The following is an 18305-nucleotide window of genomic DNA, read 5'->3' as shown; positions in this document are numbered from 1 at the left end:
TTTTCACACTGTGTAATGTTTCAATTGTCTGTTGCAAATTCCGACAGTGACGACATTGATGTTAAATCCTCACACTTGGTTATTGTAAGTGAATCCTAAACAGCGCAACAGCCGGTCTGGAAATCGAACGCATATGCCTACTTTTAGATAGGCGACACTAACAAGTTTATTACATCCGTGAAATACTCAGAAACGTCGATTCGTGGTTGTGTTACCTTGATTCATCCGCTATACCCGTGGAAACAAAGATATCTTAACTTTGGTTACAACTCATTCGAAACGAATTGTCGCGTGCAATCTAAAAAAGCACAAGTCGGAGACGAATGATTTGATTTGATTCAACTAAAAAGTTCTTTTGTTTTGATGTTGAGTTCACTACAATTTGTATGTCTATAACGAACCAGATTCCAGAAGTGAAATGTTACTTTAAACAAAAAGTTTGACGACTCGCAGTGTGATATTGATAGATGTGTAGAGTAATATGATCATCATCATCATCATCATTGGTTTATTAGCAATTTTATCAGTTCAATACACCACAAAAAATGCGATACAATGAAAAGACAGGAAGATGTCGAAGCGACAAGGAGTAGTCTATGGAATCTGACACCCACCTTGGCCTAGGCGATGTAAAGAGGCATGCACACTGAATGAAAGTAAAGAAGATAGTATAGAAAAAAGAAAGCGACAAGAAATAGGGCGGCATGTCATGGGAAGCGAGATCGATAGGTCAGCCGAGGTCCGGTAATCTTGAGGATGGACTGTATTTACTTAGTAGTAATTGCTTGTATTTCGACTTGAATGTGGACATGCTCGTCGACTGTCGGATGGCCGGCGGGATACTGTTCCACACATCAGGTCCGGCATATTTGATAGAGCGATGATCTTTTCGGTCGATCATATGATATTTTGACGACGTGGACGCGCGTGTGTTGTACTTGTGCGCTTTTGATTCCGAGGTAAAGAAGTCATTGAAATATTCGGGGCAACGACCGCAGTGGAACTGATACATAAACTTGGCGATTTCTAGTTTCCGCATATCGTCTATGTTTAGGACGCCGAATCTCTTCAGCAGCGACTTGTTGGATGGGCAGCCAGGCCCCTTTGGGGCCCTAGCTATGATTCGGAGTACTTTATGTTGTAGTTTTTGCAGTGGCTTGAGTGCAGTTTTACTGGCAGCCCCCCAACAGAGGATGCCATAGTGTAACTTCGATTGGATTAAGGATTTAAAGAGTATCAGAAGAACCCATGCTGGCATGAAGCGCCTAAGGCTGTAGAACAGGCCGCACTTCGGTGATAATTTAGTTTCTAGGGACTGAGTATGACTCTTCCAGGACATGTTCGAGTCCAGTAAAACCCCGAGATATTTGGCATTATCTGTGTTGGAAACGGGCTGACCAGCGATATTAACGGTTAGGTTATTTTTTGAATTCACTGTCAGCAATTGCGATTTCGACGCGTTTATGCAAAGGTTGTTCTGGGCCGTCCACTCATGGACTTTGGGCATTTGGTCACCAGTCAGGGCATCCAGCTCTGCCGTCGAAGATGCGGAAGAGAGGAGGTGAGTATCATCAGCGAACAGTGTGGTGTTCAATGAGGAGGTTTCAAAAATGTCGTTGACATATAAGGTGAAAAGGACGGGTCCAAGTACTGAGCCTTGGGGCACACCACAGGTCACCAGGTGAGGAGAGGACAAGGTGTCTGAGATCGCAACCATTTGTTGGCGTCCAGTGAGGTAACTTTTCATGAGCTCAAGTTGTGGGCCCCGAAGTCCGTAACGCGCCAATTTCGAGATGAGAATTTTATGATCTACGCAGTCAAACGCTTTTTTTAGATCGAGAAAAATGCTACATCCCACATTTCGCTTCTCTGAGATATCATAATACTGTTCGGCCACTGTTAGGAGGGCATGTGCGGTTTGGTGTTTGTTTCGGAAGCCAAATTGTTGAGGGGAAATGACAGACATTTTGGCGAGGAATGAGGACAGGCGGGAGAGGAGCAACTTTTCGAATACAACCCCGATGCATGGGAGAACGGATATCGGACGGTAGTTGGTGACATTAGTTCTATCCCCAGCTTTGTGTACAGGGACTACTCTGGCTTTTTTTAGATAGCTTGGGTAGACTCCATTTTCTATCATGAAGTTGAAAAAATGGGCCATATATTGACCGATATGCAGGCTTATCATTTTTAGAAACCATGATGGGATTTGGTCATAGCCGTCGGCCTTGTGCGATTTCAGTTTGTGGATGGCTACTTCTACTTCGTATTTGGTCGTAGGTTCAAGCACAATTGACTGGGATATCGATCTCACCTCTGACCTGGCCGACACAGGTTTTGTAATAGAAGAAGCAATATTTGGGCCTACGTTACAAAAATATTCATTGAAGTGATTCGCGATGGCCGCCGGGTCTGAAAGTTTGTTTCCGGTATCCGAATTCACAATTTCCGAAACAGACTTATGGCCTTTTTTCCGATGTAGGAGAGAGTTAAGTCCTGACCATGTTTTTCGAGTGTCCTTTATGTGTCTGTTGAAAAATCTCTCATTGTACTTTGCTTTTGCCTTGGAAATGAGATGCACGGTGCGATTCCTGAAACGTCGAAATCTTTCTCGTTCATGTTCTGGGCAGTTCTTGGTGTCTAATCGGTTATGCCATCGATTACGTTTACGAATAAGTTGAATCAGCTTTGTGGTCATCCACGGATTTCGCTTCAATTTTCTTTGACTTCTCGAAAGGCGCCGTAGAGGTGACTAGTTTATAAAATCTCGGTAATGTTTTTTGTCATGTCTGTGTTATCATCAAACAAATATGTGATTTGTTTCAAGTCTTACGATTCGATATTAACTTTCGCAGTCGGTATAAAAAACGAAAGTTCATTGAAATAGAATACTCACGAGTTCAACAATATTCTCTATCGATGCATTCAAATAATCCGTCAGCTACAAGCGGATTTAAAACTTGATGCTGTTTTATGGTTAACTCAAGTCAGTGGTCATGTTTGTGTTGATTTCAGGAATGATCATGACGAGTTGGCCGGGTAAATTAGTTAATGTGGTAGTAACTATGACCGTAAAGAGTTGCTGACATTCCAATATCTTTTACGCTGTAATTTATGGATTCACTTGTGATAATTTAATTCTCAGTTATTGTTCAGACATTCAAATCTACAATTAAATAGTATATTCATATTGAAATGAACCCGAATATTTTCGGCTGACACTCGTCAGGGGTAATCGTCAGCAACTAGTAGAGAATTGGAAAGAACATTGTATATCAACAATCGTATCACAAAATATGACGTCACCAGCATGAAATTTCGAATGAGAGAGCGTTCAATGTACTATTTTTAGGTGATACACGAACTCCTTTTGTTGACAGAGTTTTGGTTGGTGTATTTTGATAAAAGTTGATTCCAAGGCACACAAATGCAATTGTGAACGGCCTCGACCTACGATTCGAAATCGGTCGTCTCGATAATTATTCGCACAAATCGGATTATCCAACAGATGTTTGCCGATGGCAGAATTAATGGCTTTCGATCTACAGGGTTGGTTCGATTGGTTTGAAATAAGGTCAAATTTGTTTGAAATTCGGAGAGTCTCATGTTTGAAATGAGGATAGTCATGTCAGAAATAAGGATAGTCATGTTTGAAATAAGGATAGTCGCTGTATTCACTATAAAGTCAGTTGCAGTACCAGGCACGACTTCCCAGTGGTAACCCAGTCCGAACACATCCCAGACATGATGTCCGAACACGCCCCAGACACGATGTCCTAGCGTCAACACAGTCCTAACATACCCCAGACATGATGTTCAAACACGTGCCAGACACGATGTACGAGTGTCAATACAGGCCTAACACGCCCAAGACACCATTTCTGAATGGCAACACAGACCGAACACGCCCCAGACACGATGTCCTAGTGTCAACTCAGATCCGAAAACAACCCAGACACCATGTTTGAATGGCCGAACATGCCCCAGACACGATGTTCGATTGGCAGCACAGGCCGAACACACCCCTGACATGATGTCCAAACACGCGCCAGACACGATGTCCTAGTGTCAATACAGGCCTAACACGCCCAAGACACCATGTGTGAATGGCAACACAGACCGGGCACGCCCCAGACACAATGTCCGAGTGTCAACTCAGACCGAACACAACCCAGATACCATGTTCGAATGGCTGAACATGGCCCAGACACGATGTCCGATTGGCAGCACAGGCCGAACACACCCCAGACATGATGTCCGAACACGCCCCAGACACGATGTCCTAGCGTCAACACAGTCCTAACATACCCCAGACATGATGTCCAAACACGCCCAAGACACCATGTCCGAATGGCAACACGGACCGAACACGCCCCAGACACGATGTCCGATTGGCAGCACAGGCCGAACACACCCCAGACATGATGTCCGAACTCGCCGCAGACACAATGTCCGAGTGTCAACACAGGCCGACACGCCCCAGACATAATGTCTGAATGGCAGCACATGCCGAACACAACCCAGACATGATGTCGGAACACGCCCCAGACACGATGTGTGATTGGCAACACAGTCCCAACACCCCTCCCCCCCCTTCAGACACGATGTTAATAAGGTTGGTCATGTTTGAAATAAGGTCAGTCTCGTGTTTGAAATAAGGATAGTCATGTTAGAAATGAGGATAGTCATGTTTGATATAAGGATAGTCATGTTTGAAATAAGGTTAGTCTCATGTTTGAAATGAGGATAGTCATGTTAGAAATAAGGATAGTCATGTTTGAAATAAGGATAGTCGCTATATTCACTATAAAGTCAGTTGCAGTACCAGGCACGACTTCCCAGTGGTAACCCAGTCCGAACACATCCCAGACATGATGTCCGAACACGCCCCAGACACGATGTCCTAGCGTCAACACAGTCCTAACATACCCCAGACATGATGTCCGAACACTCCCCAGACACGATATCCGATTGGCAGCACAGGCCGAACACACCCCAGACATGATGTCCAAACACGCCCCAGACACGATGTCCGGGTATCAACGCAGGCCGAACACGCCCAAGACACCATGTCCGGATGGCAGCACATGCCGAACACACCTCAAACATGATGTTCGAACACGCCCCAGACACGATTCCTAGTGTCAACACAGGCCGAACACACCCCAGACGTGATGTCCGAACACGCCTCAGACACAATGTCCGAGTGTCAACACAGGCCGAACACGCCCAAGACACCATGTCTGAATGGCAGCACAGGCCGAACACCCCCCAAACAAGATGTCCGAACACTCCCCAGACACGATGTCCGAGTGCATGTCAAGACAGGCCTAACACGCCCAAGACACCATGCTGAATGGCAACACAGACCGAACACGCCCCAGATACGGTGTCCGAGTGTCATCTCAGTCTGAACACAAACCAGACACCATGTTTGAATGGCCGAACACACCCCAGACATGATGTCCGAACACGCGCCAGACACGATGTCCGAGTATCAACACAGGCCGAACACGCCGAAGGCACCATGTCCGAATGGCAACACAAACCGAACACGCCCCAATAACTTCGCTATCTTGTGTCGCAAATTTATAAGGTTGAACTTACTTAATACAGCCATAATGCACATTTTACCTCATTTTTACGTGTCGCAAGCAATAAAGCACAAGTATGTTTTGGAATGTAATCAAATGTATTGCAAACAAGAATATTCATGAATGCTAGCTAGAAAAAATCTCAAGATCATGCGTTGTCGTGCATATTTCTCTGTAGTCTGTAGGAGTCGACACCATGTGAGTGCGTCTGGGCCGTGTTCCGACATCATGTCTGGGTTGTGTTCGGCCTGTGCTGCCATTCAGACATTATGTCTGGGGCGTGTCGGCCTGTGTTGACACTCGGACATCGTGTCTGCGGCGAGTTCGGACATCATGTCTGGGGCGTGTTCGGCCTGTGCTATTGCCATTCAAACATGGTGTCTGGGGCGTGTTCGGTCTGTGTTGCCGTTCGGACATGGTGTCTTGGGCGTGTTCGGCCTGTGTTGATACTCGGACATCGTGTCTGAAGCGTGTTCGGACATCATGTCCGGGGTGTGTTCGGCCTGTGTTGCCAATCAGACATCATGTCTGGGGTATGTTCGGCCTGTGTTGCCATTCGGACATGATGTCTTGGGTGTGTTCGGCCTGTATTGATACCCGGACAACGTATCTGGGGCGTGTTTGGACATCATGTCTGGGGTGTGTTCGGCCTGTGCTGCCAATCGGACATCGTGTCTGGGGCGTGTTCGGCCATTCAAACATGGTATCTGGGTTGTGTTCGGACTGAGTTGACACTCGGACATTGTGTCTGGGGCGTGCTCGGTCTGTGTTGCCATTCAGACATGGTGTCTTGGGCGTGTTAGGCCTGTCTTGACACTCGGACATCGTGTCTGAAGCGTGTTCGGACATCATGTCCGGGGTTTGTTCGGCCTGTGTTGCCAATCAGACATCGTGTCTGGGGCGTGTTCGGTCTGTGTTGTCATTCGGACATGGTGTCTTCGGCGTGTCTGGTGCGTGGTCGGACATTATGTCAGGGGTGAGATCGGCCATTCAAACATGGTGTCTGGGTTGTGTTCGCACTGAGTTGACACTCATCGGACATCGTGTCTGGGGCGTGTTCGGTCTGTGTTGCCATTCAGACATGGTGTCTTGGGCGTGTTAGGCCTGTGTTGACACTCGGACATCGTGTCTGGAGCGTGTTCGGACATCATGTCCGGGGTGTGTTCGGCCTGTGTTGCCAATCAGACATCGTGTTTGGGGCGTGTTCGGTCTGTGTTGTCATTCGGACATGGTGTCTTGGGCATGTTCGGCCTGTGTTGATACTCGGACATCGTGTCTGGCGCGTGTTCGGATATCATGTCTGGGTCGAGATCGGCCATTCAAACATGGTGTCTGGGTTGTGTTCGGACTGAGTTGACACTCGGACATTGTGTCTGCGGCGAGTTCGGGCATCATGTCTGGGATGTGTTTGGACTGGATCTGGGATGTGTTCGGACTGGGTTACCACTGGGAAATCGTGCCTGGTACTACAACTGACCTCATAGTGAATATATAGCGACTATCTTTATTTCAAACATGACTATCCTCATTTCTAACATGACTATCCTCATTTCAAACATGAGACTAACCTTATTTCAAACATGATTATCCTTATATCAAACATGACTATCCTCATTTCTAACATGACTATCCTTATTTCAAACACGAGACTGACCTTATTTCAAACATGACCAACCTTATTAACATCGTGTCTGGAGGGGGGGGTGTTGGGACTGTGTTGCCAATCGCACATCGTGTCTGGGGCGTGTTCCGACATCATGTCTTGGTTGTGTTCGGCATGTGCTGCCATTCAGACATTATGTCTGGGGCGTGTCGGCCTGTGTTGACACTCGGACATCGTGTCTGGCGCGTGTTTGGACATCATGTCAGGGGTGTGTTCGGCCTGTGCTGCCAATCGGACATCGTGTCTGGGGCGTGTTCGGCCATTCAAACATGGTGTCTGGGTTGTGTTCGGACTGAGTTGACACTCGGATATCGTGTCTGAGGCGTGTTCGGTCTGTATTGTCATTCGGACATGGTGTCTTGGGCGTGTTCGGCCTGTGTTGATACTCGGACATCGTTTCTGGGGCGTGTTTGGACATCATGTCTGGGGTATGTTCGGCCTGTGTTGCCATTCGGACATGATGTCTTGGGTGTGTTCGGCCTGTGTTGATACCCGGACAACGTATCTGGGGCGTGTTTGGACATCACGTCTGGGGTGAGTTCGGCCTGTGCTGCCAATCGGACATCGTGTCTGGGGCGTGTTCGGCCATTCAAACATGGTGTCTGGGTTGTGTTCGGACTGAGTTGACACTCGGATATCGTGTCTGGGGCGTGTTCGGTCTGTATTGTCATTCGGACATGGTGTCTTGGGCGTGTTCGGCCTGTGTTGATACTCGGACATCGTTTCTGGGGCGTGTTTGGACATCATGTCTGGGGTATGTTCGGCCTGTGTTGCCATTCGGACATGATGTCTTGGGTGTGTTCGGCCTGTGTTGATACCCGGACAACGTATCTGGGGCGTGTTTGGACATCACGTCTGGGGTGTGTTCGGCCTGTGCTGCCAATCGGACATCGTGTCTGGGGCGTGTTCGGCCATTCAAACATGGTGTCTGGGTTGTGTTCGGACTGAGTTGACACTCGGATATCGTGTCTGGGGCGTGTTCGGTCTGTATTGTCATTCGGACATGGTGTCTTAGGCGTGTTCGGCCTGTGTTGATACTCGGACATCGTGTCTGGGGCGTGTTTGGACATCATGTCTGGGGTATGTTCGGCCTGTGTTGCCATTCGGACATGATGTCTTGGGTGTGTTCGGCCTATGTTGATACCCGGACAACGTATCTGGGGCGTGTTTGGACATCACGTCTGGGGTGTGTTCGGCCTGTGCTGCCAATCGGACATCGTGTCTGGGGCATGTTCGGCCATTCAAGCATGGTGTCTGGGTTGTTTTCGGATCTGAGTTGACACTCGGACATCGTGTCTGGGGCGTGTTCGGTCTGTGTTGCCATTCATACATGGTGTCTTGGGCGTGTTGGGCCTGTATTGACACTGGTACATCGTGTCTGGCGCGTGTTTGAACATCATGTCTGGGGTGTGTTCGGCCTGTGCTGCCAATCGGACATCGGGTCTGGGGCGAGTTCGGACATCATGTCTGGGGTGTGTTAGGACTGTGTTGACGCTAGGACATCGTGTCTGGGGCGTGTTCGGACATCATGTCTGGGATGTGTTCGGACTGGGTTACCTCTGGGACGTCGTGCCTGGTACTGTAACTGACTTTATAGTGAATATAGCGACTATCCTTATTTCAAACATGACTATCCTTATTTCTGACATGACTATCCTCATTTCAAACATGAGACTCTCCTCATTTCAAACAAATCTGTCCTTATTTCAAACCAATCGAACCAACCTTCCTCCTTTCGATCGATCAGCATCAATCTTGAGTGGATGAGTTAAGGGTGAGCTTTTCACATCGCGTGACGCACGTGTTCTGATAAATCTGGGGACATGTTGGTTTATGCGGTCCTGCAGACGTCTTGACAACAGGGGTTAAACCCGCTCAGAGGCCAAACGCCAGACGCCAAACGCCGCGCGGCGGCCGAATGTCTATACGGCGTTTGGCGTCTGGTTTTCTGAAACGCCGAGTAGCTATACGGCGTTTGGCGTCTGTTACGTTCAGACGCCGAATAGCTATACGGCGTTTGGTGTCTGTTCAGACGCCGACTAGCTATACGGCGTTCGGCATCTGGTATGTTGAGAATAGGGTTTGATTTGAAGGTTGAGGCTTGAACAGGAGTTTTCTGCAGCTAAATCTAAGCAAAGCATGTCATATCATTGGCCAGGGGGCAAGTGATTTGATGGTTGTTTCGTGTGTACCTGTACACTTACACGCTACTAAGTGACGACATCGCGTGTGCTTCGGTGCTGGGTCGACACTGAAGATCTGGCAGCTTGAGAACATACACGTTTCGCATTAGACAGATCGTCAGTCACGTTACTACAGATACTGCATGATTTGTTGCTGGGAACTTAACTACCGCAAGAAGATTACAGTATGTGACGTGTAGTAACAAGATATTTTATTGTTTTCTAGTAGGCCCATAGGGTCAGTCCATCCCAAATCAACTTTAGTTAGTTGGTGATTGATTCTAGACTATACTGAAACAGCTGCAAAATCCTTTGTATCTCCACTTCACGTATGCTGTGGTAAATCAACAGTTCGCGTCACTGAGATCGTGTTCAAGACACACCTAAAATTTCGTTTCCATATTTCTCCGTAAAATTCTTCACAAGTATACTCCAAATGATCTTCGGTTGTGAGAAGTTCAAGGTTAAAGACCAGGATTGATGTTCAAAAAGATGGATGAAATTGTGGAATACTTGCTTTGAAGGTTTGTGATGCGTTCACGTATTGAGATTTGAGAAAATTGATTTGCAATCTACTTTCACGTAATAGGCCGCCGAACTCTACCCGATGCAAACCTGGATTTTGATCATTCTCGACGAGCTTGCGAAAGCTACCGCCAGCAGTTTGGTCAAATCTTACTGGATGCGACGGGTATGTTAGTCAATGTTGGATTAAAACTATTTTAAATACGTAGTATGTTTTAATTGAATAGTATATTCAGTGGCGGCTCGTCCTATAGGGCAACTGGGGCATTGCCCCACCTAAAATTCTGTTCAATAACAGTTCTTTACCATTTAGAGACGCACAGCAATCTATATATACCGAAATCACAGCGAAAATCGTATTCTTCTTGTCCTTTCGCTTGTAAATGCCCAGCCCATATATAGCGAAGTCTCTGCGAAAATCGAATTCTCTTCCGTGTTTTCGCTTTGCGAATGCCTAGCCGGGGCATGCCCCGGTAGCGCTCATAACAAGCTTTCACTGTCTATTCTCTCAAAGCCGCGCACAATAAAGAAACAGTGATTTACTTTCTCCTATTCATAAAATTACCGAGCAACCGGGGCAACATAGCCTAGTCGCCCTCAAGGTGTGATGTAACAATCGTATCTATATCTGAACTCGGTTACCGTCATATGCGTTTAGTCGACCTTTGCTGGTATAGGTCGATTTTGATGGTGTTTCACACCATGATAATTCTTGAAACTTGGTATGTCATGTCGTGATGGTGGTATTTAACACTGTCCCAAGTTACAGGGTTTCTACTTAAAGTTTAGGGTAGTAATTCCGTTTCCGAAGTTGAGTGTGTGCTGACCGTCATGTATCGCAAACAGATTTTACTCAAAAGCCGGAATTGGTATCCATTGATTTTGACGATGTTCCATACCGAGATCGGTCATGACATTTGGTACGGTAAGTCTTAATGTTAGTATCGAACGCTGTACCAAGTTTCAAGTTTGTCACTGTACTGTGTTTGTGGTAATTTCGTTTCCTAAGTCGAGTGAGAGCTGACTCGTCATTTATCGCAAACATATTTTACGTAAAGCCGGTATTGGTCTCCATTGATTTTAACGATGCTCCTTACCTAGATCCGTCATGAGCTTTTGCATGGTATGTCTTGATTTTAGTATCGAACGCTGTACCTAGTCTCAAGGTTGGCACTCAATGATTAGGGCAGCAATTTCGTTATCAAGGTCGAGTATGGTAGAGATGTGCGCTGATCTGACACTTAGCCCACCTAACGCATTGCGGATTTCACGCAAAAGCCGGTGTATCTGTGTTAACGCTAACTGTGTTCCATACTGAGATAGGTGATGAGATGATGATATCATGAAACAGTTTACTAACATCCTCGGTTTGCATTCAAATATTTACTTTTATTTTATATTCTCCAATGTCAATTTCACCATGAAATTGTGGCCTTCAGGCCATTTGCTTACAATTACAACCCCTGTCAAGCGCGATAGCTGTTTCGTTTTCGATGGCGGCTAAGAGCTGATCGCTTGATCAGCCTATTCCTCAGTAAATTTTACGCAAAATTCGGTGTTGTCTGTTCGTATTAATTTTGACAGTGTACCATACCGAAAACGGTCATGAGGCTATTTCTCGATGATTTCATGTAACAGTGTACCAAGTTTTCGGCTTTCATCCACGTATTTATTCGGTAATATATTTTCCCAAGGCGATTGTGCAGCAGACATATAGACACTATAGACCGCGTAAGCCGTATGTGTCGTGTGACAGTCTCCAGCCTCAAGGCCAAAATCTCCTATGCTGTACCGGGACCGAATTTCCGAGGCCGCTATCCGTAGTTCTTCAGAATTATGTTTTGGATTCAATATGACATGTCCAATCTATGAGATAACAATTGCGTATGTGTCCGAACTCGTTGACCTTTCCAGTTAGGCTTACGCAATCTCTCGAGTTATAGTCATTTCCATTGCTGCAGATAATTAGTCAGGTATAGTGCGAACATGAACCGTGTCGAATCTTTGTTCCGTACGCCGTTTACGCAGTTACCACACTTCAAGTCACAGCTCACCGGCAGACCTCTCGCGGCACATACGTTAAAATCACTGTTGTCGGGAAGTTCGTGTTACCGTAGTCCGTACCACCAAGTTACTTGTTTACGTTGGAAAACGCCATTGTGACGTCATCTTGATAAAAAGTCGCTTGCAGCCCTTGCCCCACCACCCGATATTGTCACGAGCCGCCACTGAGTATATTCATATTAAAATGAACCCGAATATTTTCGGCTGACACTCGTCAGGGGTAATCGTCAGCAACTAGTAGAGAATTCGAAAGAACAGCGTATATCAACAATCGTAACACAAAATATGACGTCACCAGCACGAAATGTCGAATACGAGAGCGTTCAATGTACTATTTTTAGATGATACACGAACTCTTTTTGTTGACACAGCCTTGGCTGGTGTATTTTGATAAAAGTCGACTCCAAGGCGCACAAATGAAAGTGTGAGCGACCCTTTCCGAGTATGCGAAATCTGTCGTCTCGATAATTTTTCGCACAGGCGGGATTATCCAACAAGTGTTTGCCAATTGCAGAATTCATGGCCTTTGATTGTTCCGCATCAATCTTGAGCGGGTGAGTTAAGGGTGAGCTTTTCATCGAGCGTGTTCTAATGAATCTAGGGACATGCTGATTTATGCGTTCCTGCAATCGCTTTGACGTTCTTCCCACGTAGCCACAATCACAGTGACACTTAAATTCGTAAACTACATTGCTTTGTTGAAGTGCGGGTAGTATGTTTTGCATGCAGATGAATAAGAATTGGGAGATTATTGCATTGAATGCAGTGGTCAAAACCCAAAAAAACATGAAATGGGTAGGGGAGATGTGGTACCGATGAGACAGTGGGACCGAAAATACTTGAAAAATTATCTGAGATAATCCTATGATTACAGTATGCGAATTTGTCTACAAATGCATTCTGGCAGAATCTTTCACACTAACAAACCAGCCGTTATTTTTAATGTGAAGTGTAGGGCTTGTATCATGGTATATAATGTCACGTCTTTTTTAATTCAATACCATCCTCGAGTTGACTATTTTCAATTCAATTACCATATTTATAGGGTGGGGGGCCTATGGTACCATAACCAAATCAAGCAAAATGTTTGAATCAACTAATCACTTAACAACAGAAACACGCCTACACATATAGAGGCTGCAAATCATAGTCTCCTGTGGTGCTTTATCGCTATAACGAGGTAATTGAAAGTCAAAATGTCGATTTACGGGTAATATGTATGTGCCAATAATTTTGTTGTTTTGGGCGTAAATCGAAACGTGATTTTACTCCAACATTTGAGTTGATATAATCAAATAATCTATTTTATTCTTGAAGGTGGTCCCATGGTTGTGTCACTCGTGTGCCTTAGGACCTACCGAGTGGGGACCAATCATGCGTTCGAGCAACAAATTTTGAACGTTCATGAATATTTTTTGAAAAAGTGGATATTCATGTACGTAGAGCTTGGATCAAAGTGTTGAGCCAGCAAAAGATATATTCTCGGCTGAAGATTTGAGGGCCAGAGATCATTTTGCAATTTTTGATCCATCGCGGGGTTGTAACCAAGTCACAAGGCTGCGAGTCACAAGTCAATCTCACTTTTATAGTTTTGACTCGAGTCAAGTCGAGTCATTTTCAATTTACCACCGAGTCAAGTCCGAGTCCAAGTCATCGAGCAGAGGTTCGAGTCCGAGTCATGGTGTTATGACTCGAGTCCAAGTCATTGTGTTGACTGCTCAGTTTCCAGTTAAGGTCATGTTAGACCCACTTTTATGACTCTATTTGGTGATATCGAATGGTTCGTATTCATAATATACTAATTTTCCTCACATTTAACCGTTTCTGGTCGCATTTTCAAGTACCAGTACCAATATACGAAATCCCAATACGGTGGTTACTTTACTATTCTTTGAAATCACAATGAAATGTCGGTCTTGCCGTCTGAGTCTCGAGTCATATGACTTGGTTCGAGTCATGAGCAATGACTCGAGTCCAAGTCGAGTCAATACGCGGATTGACTCGAGTCGAGTCATTTCCGTATTTTAAGAAAATGACTCGAGTCAAGTCGAGTCATCAAAAAATCGTGACTCGAGTCGAGTCATTACAACCCTGATCCATCAGTACCACATCTTTCCTAAGCAATTACGAGATTACATTTGTTAGGTATATTGATTCTAACTTGTTTCCAGGATGCGTGTGACGGCTGTGGTCGATGGACGCACGAGCACTGTTGGCCGGGACAGCAGATACCTGATCCTGATTTTTATTGCATGCTATGTACCCAGATGTAAATTCTGATGTTGATATATTTATTGGGGACATTTTACTGTGGTTTCGTTGCGTATTTACTAATGACTTTTACTGTGGTTTCGTTGCTTGTTTCAAAGTGATTTTTACTGTGGTTTCATTGCTGATTTCTCAATGACGTTTGCTGTGGTTCCATTGCTTATTTTTCTGTGACTTCTACTGTGGTTCCACTGCTGATTTCTTTGTGACTTTTACTGTGGTTTTGTTGCTTGTTTCTTGATAATTTTTACTGTGGTATTCGTTGCATATTTCTTATTGTGGTTTCATTACATACTGTATCTACAGACTTGGGTCTGAAATTCATTGCAAGTGTACAAATAAAGGGTTGGGTTCAAGTAACTACCTTCGAGTCACGAGTCATTGCACATTTTGACTCACTCGAATCAAGTCATTTTAGCGTCATTTAGAGTCATTTTAGCGAGTCATCCCAACACTGATATGGGGTGGTGACAGGGTTGTAACCAAGTCAATTTGACTCGAGTCATTTTCAATTCACCACCGAGTCAATTCCGAGAGCACTGAGTTGAGTCCAAGTCATGGTGTTTAATGTTCCCCCATCCAGTTCTGCTTCAGGTCACTTCTGTGGAACTCTCGGGGGTGATATCGAAGGCCTCGGATAATTCATATGTTCATTTTTCCCACTCTGAACATGTTTATTGTAACAGATAAAAGGCAGGTTTAGGGCCTATTTTTCATTTATCAGTCCTGATATACTATTCTTGAATAAGCCATAGAATGAGTAAATCCATTTTTAAGAAGATAACTCAGGTCAGCAAAACAATTGTGAGTCGAGTAAGTAGTATAACGACAGGAGGTGATCAAGTAGGTCTTTTTTGAATCCGAGCATACAATCATTTGGGATTCTGCCAACGCTTATTATGAAAAAAATGTAACAATATGCAATCTTCGGTGTCATATAGTTGCGAGAACTCAATAGTCGCGCCATGAAAGGATTTAGCCTCTGCTCAGTTTACCGAGACACCGAACGCCGTGTAGCTATTAGCTATTCGGCGTCTCAACATACCAGACGCCGAACGCCGTATAGCTACTCGGCGTCTGAACATAGCAGACGCCAAACGCCGTATAGCTACTCGGCGTCTCACCATATCAGACGCCAAACGCCGTATAGCTACTCGGCGTCTCACGATATCAGACGCCAAACGCCGTATAGCTACTCGGCGTCTGAACATAACAGACGCCAAACGCCGTATAGCTACTTGGCGTCTCGGAAAACCAGACGCCAAACGCCGTATAGACATTCGGCCGCCGCTCGGCGTTTGGCCTCTGAGCGGGTTTAACCCCTACTCCGTCTTGACGTTCTTCCCACGTAGCCACAATCACAGTGGCACCTATATTCGTACACTACATTACTTTGTTGAAGTGCAGGAAGCACGTCTTTGCGTGTTGAAGGGAGCAGTTGTGTTGTTGTAAAAATCACATTGGTTTTGACTGTATCGTAACATTTACCGACAGCAGAAATCAATTGTTTTTCAAAGCGGGTGGAAATGGGGCCAATCCAAGGTACTTGTACAAGTACCATACATAATTGGGAAGTGTTCCCCATTATCTCCACTAATCTGTGTTCCCAAAAATACTATAACTATAGTGCGAAAAAGCGATTGAAATATCTGACACTGTCAAATATTTGTTTTTGCGATTGGAAGTGATGTATTTGTCTATGCAGATTCAAAAGGTGCATTGCATTTTCACAAGCCAAAAATACAACTCAATCGGCGAGGTATACGCTACAGGTTGTTGTATCGATTAGGAGAGATATCCGGGTGTATAGGTACAATAGGGTTGGATTGAAATAACTTCTTTTTTTCAAATTTACTGGCTGAAGATGCTACTAGTCGAATTACAACCGGTGTAGGTGAATTCATTGAAGTGGAAAATTTTGGGCTAGAAAAATAGTGTTGAATCTGAATAGTATATTCATATTGGAATGAACCCGGATATTTTCGGTTGACATATTTTGTGATACGATTGTTGATATACAATGTTCTTACCAATTATCCACTAGTTGCTGATGATTACCAGTATGGTACCCTTGACGAGTGTCTGTCGAAACTATTCGGGTTCTTTTCAATAATAATATACTATTCAATTGTATAATAAAGTGCTGTACCTCCAAGAAGCTCTTCAAAATAGTGTTGTAGCTCAATAATTATTGATTGAAGAATTTCCCAGAGTAAATACCATGTTTTTAACGCTTCCATTGGTCGGAATTGAATCAAATTTGTAATGCACCATTTTCTTACAAAACTTCATAGGGATGGGCAGCCAGTATAATTTGAAAAAAATGTGTATACTTCTTAGTATATTGAAAATTCTCCAGTTGTAATAACTTCGCTTTTACAGGCTGGAATTGAATCGAATTTGATGCGTAGCGTTTGTTCATTGAACCGACCTAACAATTTTATCAACTAGTCAGTCAAATTTATAAAAATAAAACCTATTATAATCAACCCTGATGTACATGCGCATTGTTCATGATGTGATGATTAAGGTATTGATAGCCATCTTGCTAATTTAGTCATTTGCATTCGTGTTGCTAAAATGTGAAATGAAAATTGTTGTTTCATGTAGGCCTACTGTTGTTTCGAGTGTAGGCAAACAATGGAATTATACATCTTGTCACAAACCAGAGTTATATTTCAGAGAGCCTAATTATTCTCTGTAACATGTTCTTCTGTTATTTCAGTTATCGAATGGGACTTTCGATTTTGAAAATATTTTTGAATCAGGATGGAGTAGGACTGAATTGAAAATTTTCAGGATCGGACTTTGACCGAAAAATATCACAGTCCCCTCATCACTGGTCTCCATGCCAGCTACGTTGCGAATTGCTATGGTAGAAGTGTTGCGTTATAGAGAGTACAAGAAAAGATATATATGGAAGAAACTACGTCTGCTAATGCAGCAGGATCTGTGTCGCCCATAGACAGAACATGCGACATGAAAATTAAAATGGGATGCCAACCATGAAGATTGATATCACTTTCCGAGAAAGAAGAATGGCTATCGAAGCAGACCGAAACATGGCACAGAAGAAAAAAGGTATAGAGATGCCAGCACACTGGCTCTACGTGACAGAGAACGGTATTGAGATGACTTCAAGATTGTCCCCGTTGATATATGAATGAAATAGCGGTACTAATCCCAGTGCCGACTTAATTATGGTGGGATTTATCAACTAATATGTGTTGCTTGATTTTGTTGCAAATATTTGTTCTGTCATTAACTGTTATTGCCTAATTTAACCGCATGTCTGCATCCAAAAGTTTACGTTTAAATATGTTTATATGCTTGTGTAATGGGACCATGAACTCATGATGGAGGCATACCGAGTTAACGGTATTACATACAATATACTGCAATGAATGTAGTCTCGAAATAAATATACGTCCCCTGTACTGCAGTTGTATCAGCATTTTCTGGAAAACCAGAAACTGGATGATTAAAATAAAGGTATAGGACAGTGGTTCTCAACCGGGGGTACGCGAAGCGTTTTCAGGGGGTCCGCAAAGCCTCAAAATAGTTGATAACCTAATTTGTATTTTTTTTAATTCGGAAAATCACGAGTCACTTTCGTTCATTACTAAGTAAAATTCCAGTGCTCACATCAACAGAATGACACTCTGAGATGAAATGTCCGACTATGCAGACTCATTTTCATTGCTAAATTGTCAAAAGCCTGCTGATATCGTAAAAACAGCTTTCTGTTTAGAGTTGTTTTGTTGGGTATTGTGAAAAAATCTTGGATGAGTGAGGTCAATCACGGTGAATTCAACATGTTTACAAAAATACATTTTCTCCTGTGATATGCAAAACCCTTTTTCCATAATAACTTCAAGATATGCTGCTAGATAGAAATGACTGCACGCTTGACGTTATACGTTCATTAAAGAAATGTTTGTCAATTTTGGTACCATTTTGCGTTGATTTTCAAGACACGGCCGCATATTTCAAGAAATGCAGTTGCAG

General features: G+C 44.2%; 2 long non-coding RNA genes across 2 annotated transcripts; both read left to right on the top strand.

Moving 5' to 3' along the window:
* The first annotated feature begins 8989 nt into the window (after positions 1 to 8989).
* Positions 8990 to 17734, top strand: LOC145433609 (uncharacterized). Its single transcript, XR_013913153.1, has 2 exons — positions 8990 to 9031; positions 17023 to 17734. It is a non-coding gene; the product is annotated as an uncharacterized LOC145433609 (long non-coding RNA).
* LOC145433550 (uncharacterized) lies at positions 9113 to 14604 on the top strand. Its single transcript, XR_013913133.1, has 2 exons — positions 9113 to 10131; positions 14201 to 14604. It is a non-coding gene; the product is annotated as an uncharacterized LOC145433550 (long non-coding RNA).
* Positions 17735 to 18305: the final 571 nt, after the last annotated feature.

This window comes from Botryllus schlosseri, chromosome 1 (assembly GCF_051294905.1).
Source record: "Botryllus schlosseri isolate E-star chromosome 1, Bs_hap1, whole genome shotgun sequence".
Taxonomy (NCBI): Eukaryota; Metazoa; Chordata; class Ascidiacea; order Stolidobranchia; family Styelidae; genus Botryllus; species Botryllus schlosseri.
Note: the sequence above shows the minus strand (reverse complement) of the source record. Positions and strands in the feature narration are given on the sequence as shown.